We start from the raw sequence: 17584 nt of genomic DNA, 5'->3' as shown, positions 1-17584 counted from the left end.
GGCTAAACATGGACAGTTAAACAGAGTATAAGCTAAAGAAAAACAACTGACTCTGACGGATACAGTGCTTATGAACTTTCAAAACAAGTTTGTGCAAAGTAATTTAATGAACTGAGAAAAGGACACACATATGGATGTGAATATAGCCAAAAGCAATGTCTGCTGCCAGTATGTGGCTCCTGATAATTCTGCAGGCCACTTAGCTGCCCCTGACCACCCACTTCACAGATAGCCACCTTGAACTATTGAGGGTGTCTAGCTTAGGAGTGCCCAACCTCTGGTATTGCCACTCAAACTCAACCCAGAGAATGCTCACCTGTTGCTTACTGTGCCCTTCCACATCCTTAACGAAAAGTATCTCTCTCACACAGGAGTCCTGAGTTGGTTGCTGGCACAGAGCACAACCCAGAGGCTGAGTGGCCAGTGAGACTCCTCTGAGAATCAGGTATTCTCTCTAATGGGAACTCCTGACTCTTCCTTCTCAGTCCCCTGTTGGGACCAAAGAGGAAGGATACCCCTCAATATCCTTTCACAATCACTGTGGACACTTCCCCAGCTACAGAGGTGCTGCTTTGGGATCATCTAAGACAGAGTTAAGCCTTTGGCAATGTTCAGGAAATGCTGGTATGTCTCAGATGAGCTTTCAAGAGGAGAGGCATGTATGAGTGGGGCCTTTCTGGGATAGCACACACTATTCTACTTTCTTTTCAATTTTTAATTCATTTATTTATTTTCGAGATGGATTTTCGCTCTTGTCGTCCAGGCTGGAGTGCAGTGGCACAATCTCAGCTCACTGCAACCTCCGCCTCCCAGGTTCAAGCAATTCTCCTGCCTCAGACTCCTGAATAGCTGGGATTACAGGCACCCACCACCACACCCAGCTAATTTTTTGTATTTTTTAATAGAGATGGGGGTTTTGCCATGTTGGCCAGGCTGGTCTCAAACTCCTGACCTCAGATGATCCACCCGCCTTGGCCTTCCCAAGTGTTGGGATTACAGGTGTGAGCCACTGTGCCCAGCCCCACTATTCTACTTTCTATCAAGTGTATTCCAAGAGAGGCTGATCTTCATGGGAGAAGTGAAATAGAAAACTGAGGAAAAGAAAATAATCAGAAAAAAATGTCTCATCAGTCAAGAAAGTATCCCAAGGAAGACCTACAGGACAACTTCCAAGGCAAATGGGAAAAGAGAACATTGGCAATCTAGGAGCTGCAGAAGGAGAGAGCCCTGGTCTTCATCCCTAAGCCCAGGATGAATTTGAGGCAAAAATAGGCTCTGTTCTTTTGGAGGAAGCAAAAGGGAGTGAACAAGCAAGTGAGAGGGAGAGAGAGAAAGAGATAGAGAAAGAAAAAATGAGAAAAGAGGGAGGGAGGGAAGGAGGGAGGGAAGGAGGGAGGGAAGGAGGGAGGGAGGGAGGGACTTGGGGAGGGAGGGAGGGAGGGAGGAAGGAAGGAAGGAAGGAAGGAAGGAAGGAAGGAAGGAAGGAAGGAAGGAAGGCTCTGAGCAGTGTCACAGACCTGCTTCCAGTGTCCCTGATATAAAGCTCTCTTTGCTCAGTCTCCCAAGAGAACAGATCAAGCTTCTCCCAAGGACTATGGCAGGAACCCACTTCCTTCTTCCACTCAAGAGACTTGTCACTTGCTGCCTGGGATCTCTGGGCATATGGGCTGCAAAATTCAACTAGCTGCATGATCACCTCTGTCACCTCACTTCCTAGTATCTTCCCACTTGTGTCCAGGAGCTCTGGGCCTGGGAAGGATTAACAACCAAGGTTAAAGATGGCTCACAAGGCCTCAGAGGATCAGAAGCCAGCCCTGCAGTCCAGAAATTTTGGCTAAGTCTCTGTCATTAGGGTCCCCCAGCTCACCATAGGCTAATGCCAAACTTTCACAACAGCTGGTGGTTCCCATGGCACCCCCTCCTGGTAAAAAGGAAAGAATAGGTCAAAAGGACCTGGACCACAGATTCTGTCCTCTTGAGTCATTGATTCTGCCTTCCTAAACTATATCTTAAGATAGATTACTCTGTGAAAGTTGGATGACCATTGCCAGACAATTTAAAACATATATATATATGAAATGGATAGATGATAATCAATATTGCATATTATAGTTTATAGTACATGGATGGTATTGCTTTTATCCATTTTCTTTATTTTTTGAAAATTGAATTTGTGATTTTAAACATCAAAGATAGTAGAAAAGTTAATTTTTTGGCTCAATACTAAATTTATTATACCTATTATTCCAATAATTATTCATTGAATTAAAGTTATTTCAAAACTACTATTTGACATAGGAATATTGATAGTTTTTTCCTACCAAGTGAACATCATCTTCAAGACATTCACACAATTTAGATAAAATTATTTTTGCACAGCAGCTGCACACAGAGGCTTGGTCTTCGGTTTAGGTTTAAATTTATCAAAGAAAGGCAATTTTTAAAATTTGCCTACTTCAAAGCTCAAAGACTAATGAAATCCTTTTTCAAATACCTGAAGACACTTGTATTCAGGGCTCCAGAGATGAGCTTATGAACTCTATAAACTGGTAAGTAGATCTTCCAGGAAAAAGTTTTACCTTCATTTCAAAAACATAATGATTTTGAAAATATATATTTTCTCCTCAAAGAGTTTTAGAACTAAATTTAAATGTTTCTATCTAAAACAAAGCTTTCAAACAATCCTTACCTTAACAGCATACTAGATGTTACAAGCAAGATAAGAGCTCAATAAAGAAAAGCATTACCACAAATTGTACATGTTGAAAACAGAAACAAATGCTCTTTTCCTGCCTGTGTGTCCACAACTCAGACTGGAACTCTGCTGAGGCTCATTGGGCCTGCTAGTGCCAACAAGTCTCATGGGTATTCTTAAACAAGCAGTGAATCTGCATTATGGCCCAATATTATGGTCAGTGTATTCCAGTTTTGTTTTCTGGATGGAAAGGGTGAATACAAAGTGTTTTATTGAGAATAAGACCCAGGCAGCCCAATGGCAAGCCCCTAGGGGAAAGGAAGTGTTTTGGCCATCACAATAAAGAAAAAAGCAGCAATATGATACTTTTCTGAATTAGAACTCTAGGGGTTAAAAGTATTTCAACCAAAGTAAGTATTTTTCCAAAATAAATATTGGTTTTACTTTTACAAAGTTAAGTAAAAATATTTACTTTTACAAAGTAAAGTCTCACATTATCTTGAACATCACTGCTGATTTTGAAGGAATTGTATTTGCTTACATAAAATTAACAGTAAAACCATTTAAACTTTGACTTCCAGTGTTTTCCATACTTGACATCCATGTGGAGGAGGCAGTGGCATTTATGTATGAAGGGCAGCTGGTCAGGCCTGACTTGCTACAGTGGGTCCCTGGGTTCTTGCTGGTTCTGTTAATACCTGCAGGTCCTTTCACAGTGACCACCTATACAGATGAGACAATCCTACCTGTAGCAGTACACTTAGCAGCTTAGACAAAACCTCTGGGGCTCCTGGGTCAAGATAATGCCATTTTGGCAGCAACTGCTACAGTTTTGTTGTCTCCTGACTCTGAAAGATGTTCTTCCTGCCCTCTTCACCCTTCCCCTGAAAAAAAGAAACAACAAAGTCAAGGAGGATGTATCCATGTCACCAAACAGGATAAGAGCAGGGACACCCACTGTGTGTGTATGTACAGGGCAGTGGAGAGAAACATCACCTAAAGCCAACCAAATGCAATATCTCTATCTTTTTTCTACATTTTAAAGTTCATTAATCTTGAAATTTTCAGAAAAATAATGATGGAATTTCAAAAAATGTGAACAATGGACTCAAAGGAAATACAAGGGGTATATCTATGTCTTTAAAGAGTCTCATAAAATCCAAAAACTTTAGTAAGTTATCCAAATACTTCTTATATCTGTAGATCAGATACTGACATTTGGCAGACTGGCTGCATTATGTCCATTTTCCCAGCCCATGTAAAAGTAGCTACTGGTGGTTGCCTTCTGTATTATTCTGTTTTCATTCTGCTACAAAGAACTACCTGAGAGTGGGTAATTTATAAAGAAAAGAAGTTTAATTGACTCACAGTTCCATATGACTGGGGAGGCCTCAGGAAACTTAAAATCATGGAAGAAGGTGAAAGCGAAGCAAGCAGCTTCTTCACATGGCAGCAGGAGAGAGAGGGTGCACAGGGAAAATGCCAGGCACTCATCAAACAATCAGATTTCATGAGAACTTCCTCAATATCATGAAAACAACATGGGGAAACTGCCCTCATGATCCAATCACCTCCCACCAGGTCCCTCCCTTGACACATGGGGATTACAATTCCAGATGAGATTTGGGTGGGGACAGAGTCAACCCTATCATTCCACTCCTGGCCCCTTCCAAATCTCAAGTCCTCTTCCCATTTCAAAACCAATCATGCCTTTCCAACAGTTCCCCAAAGTCTTAACTCATTCCAGCATTAATCCAAAATTTCAAGTTAAAGTCTCATCTGACACAAGGCAAGTCCCTTCTGCCTATGAGCCTGTAAAATCAAAAGCAAGTTAGTTACTTCCAAGATATGGTGGGGTACAGGTATTGCGTAAAAGTATCCATTCCAAATGGGAGGAATTAGCCAAAACAAAGGCCATGCAAGTCCAAAATCTGGCCAAGCAGTCATTAAATCTTAAAGCTCCAAAATCTTTGACTCCATGTCTCATATCCAGGGCATGCTGATGCAAGGGAAGGGCTCCTACGGCCTTGGGCAGCTCTGCCTCCATGACTCTGCAGGATACAGCCCCTGTGGCTGCTTTCACAGAGTGACATTGAGTACCTGCAGCTTTTCCAGGGATTTGGTGCAAGCTGTTGTTGGATCTGCCTTTCTGGGATCTGGAGGAAGGTAGCCCTCTTCTCACAGCTCCACTAGGCAGTGCCCCAGTGCGACTCTGTGTGGGGGCTCCAACCTCACATTTCTCTTCTGCATTGCCCTTGCAGAGGTGCTCCATGAGGGCTTCACCTCTGCAGCAGACTTCTGCCTGGACATCCAGGTATTTCCATACATCCTCTGAAATCCAGGCAGAGATTCCCAAGACTCAACTCTTGTCTTCTGCACACCTGCAGGCCCAACACCACATGGAAGCCACCAAGGCTTGGGACTTGTGCCTTCTGAAGCAATGGTCCAAGCTGTACCTTGGCCCCTTTTTAGCCAGGGCTGGAGCTGCTGTGCCTGGGACACAGAGAGCCATATCCCAAGGCTGCATGGAACAGCAGGGGCCCTGGGCCCAGCCCACAAAACCATTTTTTCCTCCTAGGCTTCCTGGCCTATGATGGGAGGGATTGTCACTAGGATCTCCGACATGCCCTGGAGACATTTTCTCCATTGTCTTGGCTATTAACTTCCTCTGCTTCTCATTATGCAAATTTCTATAACCAGTTTGAACCTCTCCCAAGAAAACCGGTTTTTCTTTTCTTCCACATGGTCAGGCTGCAAATTTTCCAAATCTTTGTGCTCTGCTTCCCTTTTAAACATAAGTTCCAATTTCAGATTTCTCTTTGTGAACATGTATGGCAGTATGCCTTCAGAAAAATACAGGTCAACTCTTGAATGCTTCACTGCTTAGAAATTTCTTTAATCAGATATCCTAAATTATCCCTCTCAGGTTCAAAGTTCCACAGATCTCTAGGGCAGAGGCAAAATGCTGCCAGTCTCTTTGCTAAAGCATAGCATGAGTGACCTTGACTCCAGTTCCCATAAATTCCTCACCTCCACCTGACACCACCTCAGCCTGGACTTCATTGTCCACATCACTATCAGCATTTTAGTCAAAACCATTCAACCAATCTTTAGGAAGTTCCAAACTTTCCCACATCTTCCTGTCTTCTTCTGAGCCCTCCAAATCGTTCCAACCTTTGCCTGTTACCCAGTTACAAAGTTGCTTTCATGTTTTTAGGTTATCTTTATAGCAGTACCCTTCTCTGCTGGTACCAATTCTCCCTGCTAAAGGACCACTTCCGTGTGTGAAGCCTCAGTGGGACCCATTGCCCCTCAGTGGGCCTTTTCTGGCTTTGAAAAAAAACACCCCAGCATGGTCTTCAAGTCTTCTGATGTTTATATAAAGAGGGCAGGTCTTTGTAGAAGTGTTTATATAAATAAGGAGAGATTCCCCTACCTACCTTCAACTTATAACCTTCTTTGACTCCAGGGAACAAGGAAAAATCACTAGTTTGGGAAAGGTAGCTTTCAATCTTGAAGCTGTAATTTTACAGGGGTTAATGACTGGGAAGGAAGATTAAACTTTTACTCACTACTTGAAATTATTCTAGTGCATGATCTCACTTCCTTGGGTTCTAATCCTAAAATATTTGCCCTATTCTGGTAGTTGGACATAGTGATGGAGACCAGCTGGCTCCTAGAAAGTACAAAGGGAACTGCACCCAGTTACCACCAAGCACAGTGCAGGTTGGAGACAGCCTTTTTCTGAGATGGGGCTGAGGACCTGCTCTGCCATTGACCAATCCTGTGATTTCCAGGCCTCACCTTCCTAGACACTCCCTGCTGTCAGGGATCCTGCCAGACATTTCTCAGCCCCTGGTGCAGCAGGTCATGGCCATATCTGAGGGCTAACCAGCACTGCACCTGTGACTATAGTTGGCTCCCACCCTTCTGGGCTTAAGAAGACTTTGGCAATCCCCAAAGACTCAGACACAACATGATCATGGGAAACCCCTGCCTAGAACTTCCTGCCTTGGCCCAGCCCATCACTGGTTTTTACATAATGGTACTTGGCATTTCTAGGCCACTGTACACACATACACACACAAGCACAAATGCAATTATTGTGCAGGAAGAGCTGCAAAGAGGCTGGTGCAGGGCTTCATGTCCTTCCCAGGCAGAAGAAAGTGGCTGAGGGGACCATGATCCTATTACAGCTGGGAGACTTGACTTTGTGCATCCCTTTATAGAAAGAAGCTCTCTGGTCCTTACAGAAACTGCTGCATGGGAATGCCAGAGATAAGGCACCTGCCCAACTAACACAGTAGCTTAGTCTTCTGAGAAGCCTCCTGTCTCCTTTGATACCTATGACCCTCAGTCATGTCAGCTCCTTCATCATTTTATCCAATATGAGGATGGATGACACTCACCTCCATAACCCAGTATGTAGTCAGGGAAGTATCAGTAGAGGTTACCCCACCTTTCCAGGCCCATCATATGTGGGTCAAAAAAGGATCGTGTCCAAGACTACAGCATTAATATTTGATAAGGCTTCCATTTCTATTGAAAAGTTGTCCTTCACTTGCAGTGTTTGCAACTGATTGCCAGCCTGAGGAACACTGGGCAAGACCAAGATGGATCACAGTGTGGTGGGCAGAGCCATGAGCTGGGGCTGGGTCCCAGAGCTCTGCTCCTGCCGCTGAGGCTGAAACCACCCCTGCTGGTCACAGTTTCTTCTCACATGAGGAAGGGTTGGCCTACTAATGTTCTATGCTCTTCCACCTCTGGTGTCTGTGTGTCTTTGAATCTAGGAAACTCCTTCTGCCCAGCACTGAGGAAACCGGACACCTGGGGTGGGGCCTATGCAATCCTAGACAACACTGCTGGAAATCCAAGCACAGGCTAACTCTGAAGGGGAGGTTTTGGTGATTTCCCCCAACATCAGCTGTCTCTTTACCCCTTCCATTGTTTCTCAGTTTCCTCTTCAATGGGCTTTCATTTTTAATAAATGGAAAGGAATTTGACTTTGAGATTGTCCTGAAAGCCCTTGTAATGACCAGTGATGTCTAGCATGGACTATAAAACCACAACTGGCCCTCTAAACACAGGAATTCCATTTTGAGTTAAATACCAAAATAAGTTCTTTCAATATACCCTAAAGAGTTCATCATAGTCTTACAAGTAAGCCAGATGGATGAGAGGAGGGCAGCAGAAAGGTGAGCCTCCTGGATGGGGAGCTTGTGCACAGAGAAGCAGGTATTAGATGAAGAAAAGACAGAAAGACAATCTGTGTGGTTGGTTCACATTTGGGGCAGAAAACTGGGACCCACAGGGAGGATGCTGGGCCCCTCCTGCCCTAGCCTACTTCTTTAAGAACCAAGCTGTGATCCCTCACCTAGGGCAGTGATAGAAATCTTCATCCTAGGAAGCTCATGCATCTGTCCCCAGTTCATGCCACTCCGTGCTTCTGAGAACATCAAGACAGAGGTGCCTGGAGCATCAAAAGCAAGAACCTTCCTTCTCCACACTGCATGGCTCACACAAGCCAGTGCTGTCCACCCACCAGGCCTGTGTGTGCACTGGACTGAGATGTGGATTTCCAGGGCCTGATGCTCTAAAAAAAGAACCACCATGCTTGTATATCAGTGTATGTTTTTGAAAATCAAACTACCCATTCCATTATCCATTTAGCAAGAATATAAATCAGACTTATTGGGTGAGGAGGCGAGAAGGGAGAGGGTTTGTGGGCAGTACTTTTTCTAGATGGAATATGTTCTTATTCAAATCTAAAAAGGAAAAGGACTAGTACCTTGGCCATAGGCAGATGACTATCTGAAAAGTCTCTGACCTTTAGTAACTAAAGGCTCTGAAACCAATAGTTTGCACAAACATTGACCCAATATTGGATCTAGGACACTGAACAAAAATCACTCAAGGAGGAACTCTCTGGGAACAGCAGATAACCCCTCAGCTTTACGTCCTGGTGCTCCATTCCCACCAGAAAAAAAAAAAATTGTTTATAGAACCCCAGAGGCCTAACTTGGGAACCTGTGCTGCAGAGACCAAGATCCTGGGGAGACACATAGCCCAAATAAGACTCAGCCTTGCCACCCATGCCAGCCAACCCTGGCCCTGGGGTGTACTTCCCTTCACCTGCAGGGAAGAAGCACTCTGCAGGTGACCATCAAGCAACATGACATCATATCCTCACCAGCATGCCTTCTCCAGCTGCAACCACACCTTCCATACCTCCAGATTCACTAATCCACATCCCACCCCCATCAGCAGCTCTCAGTAGTCAGTCCCCTTCCCTGTAACCTTCCCACTATCCACTCCCAGGGCCTCCCCAAGCTGTGTGGGTGTAAACAAGATTTCAGAAGCCCTGCAGAGATATGGTTACCAGGTGCTGAAGAAACAGAGACTCAGAGTAGGCCACCTGAGTCTACCCAACCACACCTGGCATACCCTGCATTTGGCTAGTGGCTAGTGCCAGTTAGGACCAGATACTCAGCCTCCAGGGAGAATATGTTCATGGAAAACTTCCCAAGTGACTTCAAAAGCCAAACCAGAATGATCACAATGAGAGGTGTGAGCATTCTAGGGACCCCGGCACATATGGATTTTATTTTAAAGAGCAGAGTGAGGCCATTCCACCAAGTGCATGTGGGGCAGGCAGCTGGGGGCTGTGGGAAGGCAGGACCAGGCTCTTCACTTCAGGCAGAGAATGCACCACTGCCAATCACTAAGAGATTTCAGACCACAAGGCATTTCCAATAAAGCATAGGGAGTTGAGGGAGAATGTTCAGAACTGAGAAGACTAGACTGTGCTCTGAGTAGACCAAGGCCAAAAGTGAGCAAAAAGGGTAAGAAGAAGTGAATGGCTAGGTGCAGTAGCAGATGTCTGTTGTCTTCGCTACTCCTGGAGGTTGAGGTGGGAGGATTGCTTGAGCCCAGGAGTTCAAGGCTACAGTGTGCTATAACAGCACTTAGGAGGATCCACTGCATTCAAGCCTGGGCAACATAGTGAGGCTCCACAGAGAAGAAGGAGAAAGAAGAAGAAGGAGGTGAAGGAGACAGAGGAGGAAGAGAAGGAGAATAAGGAGGAGGAGGAAGGGGAAAAAGGAGGAGGAGGAAGGAGAAGAAGAAGAGGAGAAGGCAGAAGAAGGAGGAGGAGGGAATGGGGGAAAAGGTGGCATTTTGGGGAACTTTTCACTTATGTCAAATCATAGGAAGCAGAAGAGACTAGAACCCCCTCTCTCTCCACCATGTGAGAATATAGTCAGAAGTCTGCCATCTGAAAGCCAGGACAAAGGTCCTCACCAAATCTGCCAGCGCCTTCTTCTTGGTCTTCCCAGCCTCCAGAACTGAGAAATAAACTGTTGTTTAAGCCACCCAGTCTATGGTATTTCATTACAGTAGTCTGGACAGACTAAATTGGTGACACAGAAAATTGTGTGTGGAGATAGAATGTAACTAAATGTATATCTGACAATAATTGGAGATATCATAAGTATTTACATATGACTGTCATTTTTGACAGTCAATGTAAACAATGTAAACAATGTTGACAGCCCCTAGTTTTATGGGGCCTTCTAGGGGGCTCTCTCCTGACTCCTTAACACAATTAATTGAAGATTTTTAAATGATTCCCCAAATACACTAGAAAAATATGCACTTGCTTAAACACCCCCTTGCCGAAAACTTCTTAGTCAGAAAACTATTCTTAATATGTAATTTAAACTCCTTCTTCAATATATCTATTCCTTTTATTCCAACCTGAAGCAGAATTTAGTCATGAAATTCCACAGATTGCTCCCTATAACTCCACTCTCACATCTTTCTCTTTTATATAATCCAAAGATTTGAAAAGACAAGAGTAAACAATAAGAAAATGAATATATCTGAGGGAACATTACAGTACTAAGAAAGAACACTGTTTCATGCCCACTCAGCATCTCTCACTCTTGTGACCTCACAACTGGATTCTCTTACACTATTTTCTGAGTGTGTGTGTGTTCTAGTAATTGTATGTTCCTGAAAGGCAGAGCCATGTCTTCTAATTTCATAGCACATTGGCTCAAAAATCAATAAAGACAGGTAGCCATAAGTTGGCACACTTATTAAAACCATTCTTATTCTTTACCTTCAATAAAACCAGACTCCTAAGGACTCTAGCTCCAATTTTCATACAGACTGACAGATACTAACTCTGAAATTTGTAACAATTAATTTGGTATTTGAGGCCAGCCCTTCTTCATTCAGCGCCCTCTCCCTTACCCCAAGTGGTTTGCACTTGGGAGGTATGACGGTCCTTGCCAAGGTCTCCCCGGACAGTCACCACGGAGTCTGGAGGGTTTAGGTTATCTTTTACTGTCTCTGTGGTATGGGGGAAGGTGGAAAGGAGATGATTTCCTCCTTAACTTGTGGAAGGGCCTCTTGAATTTCATGTGGATTATAATATGATTTTTATATTCGGGAAAAAAAACACTCTTTATAGACTAAGAAGAAACAAGATGATCCTCAAACCCTGAAAAGTCCTTTCCAGCCTTCTCTGTCAAACTTCTGTTCTTCCCTTGGATGCAAATGCATGACAGAGCCTACAGCAAGCTGCAGAAAGTGGTGGGCAGAACCCAGAGATGAAAAGAATAGAGACTTCCAAGAGAGGGTGTAATCAAACATCCACCCCTGCCTATTCCAGTGGGTCCCACAGGTCTCTACTGGAGTCATGGGGTGGTGTATCCCCTACTCACTGCTGAGACCAATGAACTTGGAGGAGAGAGTCCAGGGGCCATGATCTGGAAGGGGCTGAAGTGAAGCAGAATAACAAACCCAAATCCAGTTCTAGATCCTGCTACGTGGGAGAGCCAGGGCAAGTCATGGAAACAGGTTATGATCCCAGGAGAGAGACAGAGAGCAGCTGAGTGAACAAAATAGGGGGCAACCTCAAATGATTTCTGAAGCGTAAGTCTAAACCTAATACCAAACAGAGCTATTTCACCTGCTCAGAGTCTCAGCATGAGAATTAGCTTCTTTTATTTACAAAGATTGGATAGAGACAGGGAAAAGGAGAAAGAAAATACAACAATAGAAACAGGAACTCAAAATCCCTATTTTTCCTTAGCCAGAAAGAACCAAGGCAGACATTTCTATATACTTAATAATCTCTGAAAGGTCCCTATACATGATACAATAGCTGATATCTATACGGTCATCTTATGACATTAACAAATGGCTTTGGAAAAGTAAGTTTGAAACACGTTTGGGAAGATTTCCATTAAAATATTTAAATTTAAAAAACGTTGTGGCATCGCTTTTCAACCTTTTGGCTAAGATCAAGTGTAAAAAATGTTTTGGCATTTTCCCAAGGGAAAAGGAATCCCATGTTTTCTGAAAATTTATTCACAAAGAATGTCTCATAGAGAAATGAGATGACACATCTACAGTATTGCATGGTTTGTAAATATAACATTACCAAGAACGTTGTCTTCACAGGTATGTGGGATAGGCTGAACTAGAGAAATCACCTCACATCTCTCCAGTTTGCTAAGGGTTAGAGACAATTGAGCCCCTCAAAAATATATGATTTGTACTAAAATCTATTAAGTAGGCCCCAATAATAGAGCTGAGGTAGTTACGTGCATCCATGCAAACTTGCAGGTGTCTTTCAAAGAGGACATCAGGTGATACAACCTGGTTGCAAAGTCAGGGCGGTATGAATTATATAAAGGGCCAGTTCTGGAGGCAGACAAAAGCCCAGGCTAAGAAGAAAGGTACCGTTGGTTCAGGTGTTAGTCTAGGCAAGGGTGATCAAATAGGGCTCCAAAACTGAATAGGAGATACATGGCAAAAAAAAAGGAAAAAAAAAAAAAAAAAAAGAAGAAGAAGAAGGAGAAGAAGAAGCAGGCAGCAGAGATTGGATCTGGAAGAGGCAATGCTCAATGTTCAATGCTTACAGGGAGCCTCGTGGCTCAGAGATAATTTTTTTTTTTTTTTTTTTTTTTAGACAGGGTCTCACTCTGTCTCCCAGGCTGGAGTGCAGTGGTATGAACACAGCCCACTGTAGCCTCTACCTTCCCAGCTCAAGCAATCCTCCTACCTCAGCTTCCCAAAGTAGCTGGGACCACAGGCTCGTGCCACCATGCCTGGCTAATTTTTTGATTTTTCGTAGTGATGGGGTCTCACTTTGTTGCTCAGGATGATATCAAACTCCTGGGCTCAATCAATCCTCCTGCCTCTGCCTCAGAGAAACCTTTAAAGGGCTGTCTGTGTGTGTCTCCCTCCAAAAGGAATGTAACACATACTCCCTCCTCCTTGGCCTACTGGTTACTCACGTTGTAGATCTTAGCTTAGATGTAACTGCAGACTTCCTTGAGCCTGAGAAGTCTACATGTTCTTGGGAAGGAGTTGGCAAACAATCAAGGCTTCTAAGCAGGGAAATTACACAATGAAGTTTGCATACTGGCTCCCTCACTCTGGCTACAACGCGGACGCTAGACTTGAAGGGGTTAGAAGAGAGCCTGTTGTAAACAACGCAGGATCTGGCCATCAACCTGACTCCCACTCTTTCCTCTCAATCACTAACCAAGCTCTAGCAATTCTACATTCTAAATATTTCTCAAAGGCAACCAGTTAGATCTCTCTCCACTGACACAACTCTAGTTCTGGCTCTCATCATTCTCTTTTCAGATCATTCTCACAGCCTCCTAATCCATCTCCCACCTTGAATTTAGTCTTGCCCACCAATTTGTCCTTCACCTGGCCTCAAGAGAGACCTCTGTAAACACTCATGTATTTATGTGTTATTCTCTTGAAACTCTAATGCTATCTCATTGTTCTTACCATAACACCTAAAATGCTTGGCATGTCCTACAAACTTGGCAAGGTCTGGCTTCTGCTTAACCTACTGAAGCAGACACTGTGGTGCATTGCTGAAATGTACTCTTTAGGAGGACATTCATTTCCCAGCTGTGCAAGTGTTGCTATTAACAACTCACAGCTGAGTCCCTTTCCAGGCATTCCCCTCATCCAAATAAGGGCGCCTCACTCAAGATTATCTACTCTTCCTCCTTGGGCACAGCTTTCATCCAATGACTGCTTGATGCGGGAGTGCCAAGGTCTGGTCTCCTTGCCTCAGTTTGGGACATATCTGATGGGCCCGCCTATCTCCAGAGCCCCTCATGGGATCAGTTGAGGCCTGTGTTGCAACTCCATGGCAGTTTAACTTCTCTCTTTGCCCAGTCATGCATCCTTCACTCCCCGCAGGTGTTCCAGACAGCACACCTGAAGAAATATCATGCATGTAAATTGGTCTCAGACTCTGTTTCCTGGAGAGTCTGACTTACAATACTCTCCCAGAAACATTATTCAGACATAGAAAGTTCATATGGAACTTTTATCAGTTCCTCAAGTCCACTGAGCTCTCTCTGCTGTATGGGTTTTTGCACAGGCTTTTTCCCTAGAGCATTTCCTACCTTTTTCCTATTCACCTTCAAGTCTCAGCTAAGATGTCACCTCCTTTAGGAAGTCCTCCTGATTCACAAAGCTCAGGTGCTCTGCCTTTATGTTGTCATGACATTTAGTACTACCTCATCAATGCTTAGACAAATTATAATGCATTCTATTTATGTATCCATGTGCTACCTCCCCTGCTAGACTCCTTTTTTTTTTTTTTTTGAGACAGAGTCTCGCTCTATTGCCAGGCTGGAATGCAGTGGCACAATCTTGGCTCAGGGCAATCTCCACCTCCCAGGTTCAAGCCATTCTCCTGCCTCAGCCTCCCAAGTAGCTGGGACTATAGGTGCGTGCCACCACGCCCAGCTAATTTTTATAATTTAGTAGAGACGGGGTTTCAACATGTTGGCCAGAATGGTCTCGATCTCTTGACCTCATGATCCACCTGCCTGGCCTCCCAAAGTGCTGGGATTACAGGCATGAGCCACCATGCCCAGCCTAGACTACATCTTCTAAAGGTGCAAGAAATATGTCTATTGTGTCCATTGTTGTATTCCCAGTGCATAGTCCAGTACCTGGAACACACTAGGATATAATATGTATCAGTATGCTTGGGCCGCCATAACAAGAAGCTTAAACAACAGAATTTTATTTTCTCATGGTTCTGAAAGCCAGAAGTCCCAGACCAAGGTGTGGGCAGGTTTCGTTTCTTATGTGGCCTCTCTCCTTGGCTAGCAGATGGCCACATTCTTGCTGTGTCCTCATATGGGCTTTTCTCTGTGCACCTACATCCCTGGTCCAAATTTCCTCTTTGTATAAGGGCACCAGTCAGATTGGATTAAAGTCCACCCTAATTGTATCATTTTAACTAAAACACATTTTTGAAGACCCTAACTCCAAATATAATTACATTTTGAAGTCATGGGGGTTAGGGCTCTACCATATGAATTTGGAGGCAACATACTTCAGCCCCTAACAGTTCAACGTTTCTTCTCTTTCCCCTTCCACACTGCTGTCTGTACCAGAGGCAGCAAGCCCACAGCTCTCATCGAGCATCAATGCCCAGCTTAGCCTTCCCCTCAAATTTCCAGGATTCAGGCTTCAACATGTTACGGGTATTATTCTGCCTGGAATGGGGTCAAAAAGGTGGCAGGAGGACTTGAAGAATTCACTAGTTACAAAAGGGAGAGACCTTTTAGGATGAGGAAACTGCATAAGGAAAGATACCACATGTTAAATTTCATGGGTAGTTTGGGGACAATTAGATGTGGCTGTTGCAATAGTTGAAGGAAGAAAGGTTGGTCGAGGTTATATTGTAAAAAGCTTTCATTTTGGCATAAAATCAGCCAACACTTTATCTAAAGAGATGAAGATAGGGAATTAGAGGCTGTTCCAATCACTCATGCAGGAAACAATGCAGTTAACTTGGTAAAAGGTTGGAAGATTTGAAGATGACTTAAAGCAAACAGCTATCAGGAAGGGGGGAGCAGGGGAGGCATGACAAATAAAAGATAAAGGGAAAAGTAGAGGCAAAGAGGGAAAAAAAAAAACAGAAAAAAGGAGGCATCCTGTTCATATCTAAATGATGAATTCTACTATCCCAGAAGGAATTCTTTTGAGTTGGGTTTTGCAACCTCAAAAAGGCAAAGTCTCCTCCAGACTTTGCTAGAGTTGACTAGCATCTCTCAGGAAAGTGAGGGGGTACTGGAAGCAGAGAAGGCTCTAGATATCAGAAGGTCAGTTAATGTGGAGGCACAGCAGCAAATGGAGCCAAGAGGGATGAAGGCAGCAACAATTTCCAAAAGGAACTGGAGATCTGGATGTGATCAGCTTCAGGGGGCTGACTGGGCTGAGAGCATTGATATACCCAGCTCTTTCTCATGTAGAGAAAACAGTCAGCTCAGGCCTGGCTTATAGATTAAGGACCAATCACCTGGATCCAGCCACACAGAGGAAATAGTGGTGGATATTAAGGAGCTTATTTCCCCTCTCAGGATACTGCGGTAGAAAAGCAGACAGATCAGACACTTGCAGAGGAGAAAAGAGAAGTCACTGTGCTTGTCCACTGTCCTGGTTAGTGACAGCAATGGTCAAGGCCGGAGGTTAAGTGTAATGAAGATAGTGGAGCTAACTGATTTCATCCAACCGCCGGTTTAGGTGCAGCAGGCCATCTTTCTCACTCTTACCCACCCGGCACCCATTGAGGAGGGACTGTTCTAATAAAGATGGCTTCAGTAGGCCACCACAAGTCAAAGCTGGGTCTGTCTCCAATGTGAGTTTGGTTTTTCTTTATGAAACCTCTGGTCACAAGAATATGAGAGTTTTCACTCTGGTTCTGAACCATGGGTCATCAATCCTAATGGGTTATGGGTTCCAGCTGTGAGATTTGCGGTCCCTGTTTGGGATTACAAAGAGTAAATGAAGCTCTCCAATTAAGACCAGGTGTGGGCAGTCAGAACTGAGAGGACACGAGTGTCCCTCTGAAGAAGGTGGTGAACGCAGAGAAGGTGGTACTGGGCCTGAATCACTGGTGGGCAGAGATGGTGCCTGCCAGGCCTGAGCCAAGCTCTTTGGAGCCCACTCCACAGAGAGAAGAGCAACAGCAGCCCTGAAAGCACCCCAAGGACTTCTGCTGCAACCGAGGCTTCCCACTGGATTTCCCCCTCACAGACTCTCCTGTAATTCTTTAGACATCATAAGTATGGCATGTGTATTTCATTGCAAAAGTAATGTAAGCATGCTCTAGAAGACCCAGGAAAGAATTACCCACACCACTACCACCCAAAAGTTAATTATGATACAATCAGAGTTTTCCTCCACTGGACCTTATCCATCTGAGTTCACAGTCTCAAAGTTAGGACTTGAGGCATTTGTGGAAGTAAATCAACTAGAGCACCTTTACTCTAAGACTTTATTCAAAAATGCTGTGCATGAGTAATTTCAAAGAGAATATTCTCACTTGGAGAAGGAGCATGAGCCAGGTAGACTTTTTAATAAGGATTTAGGAGGCAGGGTCAGCTGAAGTTCAACTGGTTTAGGGAATAGTGCAAAGATGGTTCTCAGAAATATGAGGAATTGTTTCTAAGGATGAGGAACTACTGTTTGGGATTTTACCAAGAGGGTGAGGAGGAATAGTTAGGAGCTGTGGCCATATGGAAGAAGGGTGGGGAGAAATATTACTGGGGATAAGGAAGTTTAAGGACACCAGTGGAAAATTCTCAGTCTATTAGTGTCTCTTTTTAAAAAAATTTTGTGGATATATAGTAGGTGTTTATGGGGTACATGAGGTGTTTTGATAAAGGTATCTATTAGTGTCTCTTGTGAGAACCAAATGGAAACACAGGCCTTCTGACTCCTGGAGAGCATTCTTTTCACATCCCATAGATGCCCCAACCTTTCTTATTTTGGCAGGTGATTGAGAAAGGTGTCCTGGCCTTTCCCACGGAAAGACAGGTTGAG

The sequence above is a fragment of the Piliocolobus tephrosceles genome, chromosome 13, assembly GCF_002776525.5.
Source record: "Piliocolobus tephrosceles isolate RC106 chromosome 13, ASM277652v3, whole genome shotgun sequence".
Classification (NCBI taxonomy): Eukaryota; Metazoa; Chordata; class Mammalia; order Primates; family Cercopithecidae; genus Piliocolobus; species Piliocolobus tephrosceles.
The sequence above is the reverse complement of the archived record's forward strand: the minus strand, read 5'-3'. Positions refer to the sequence as shown.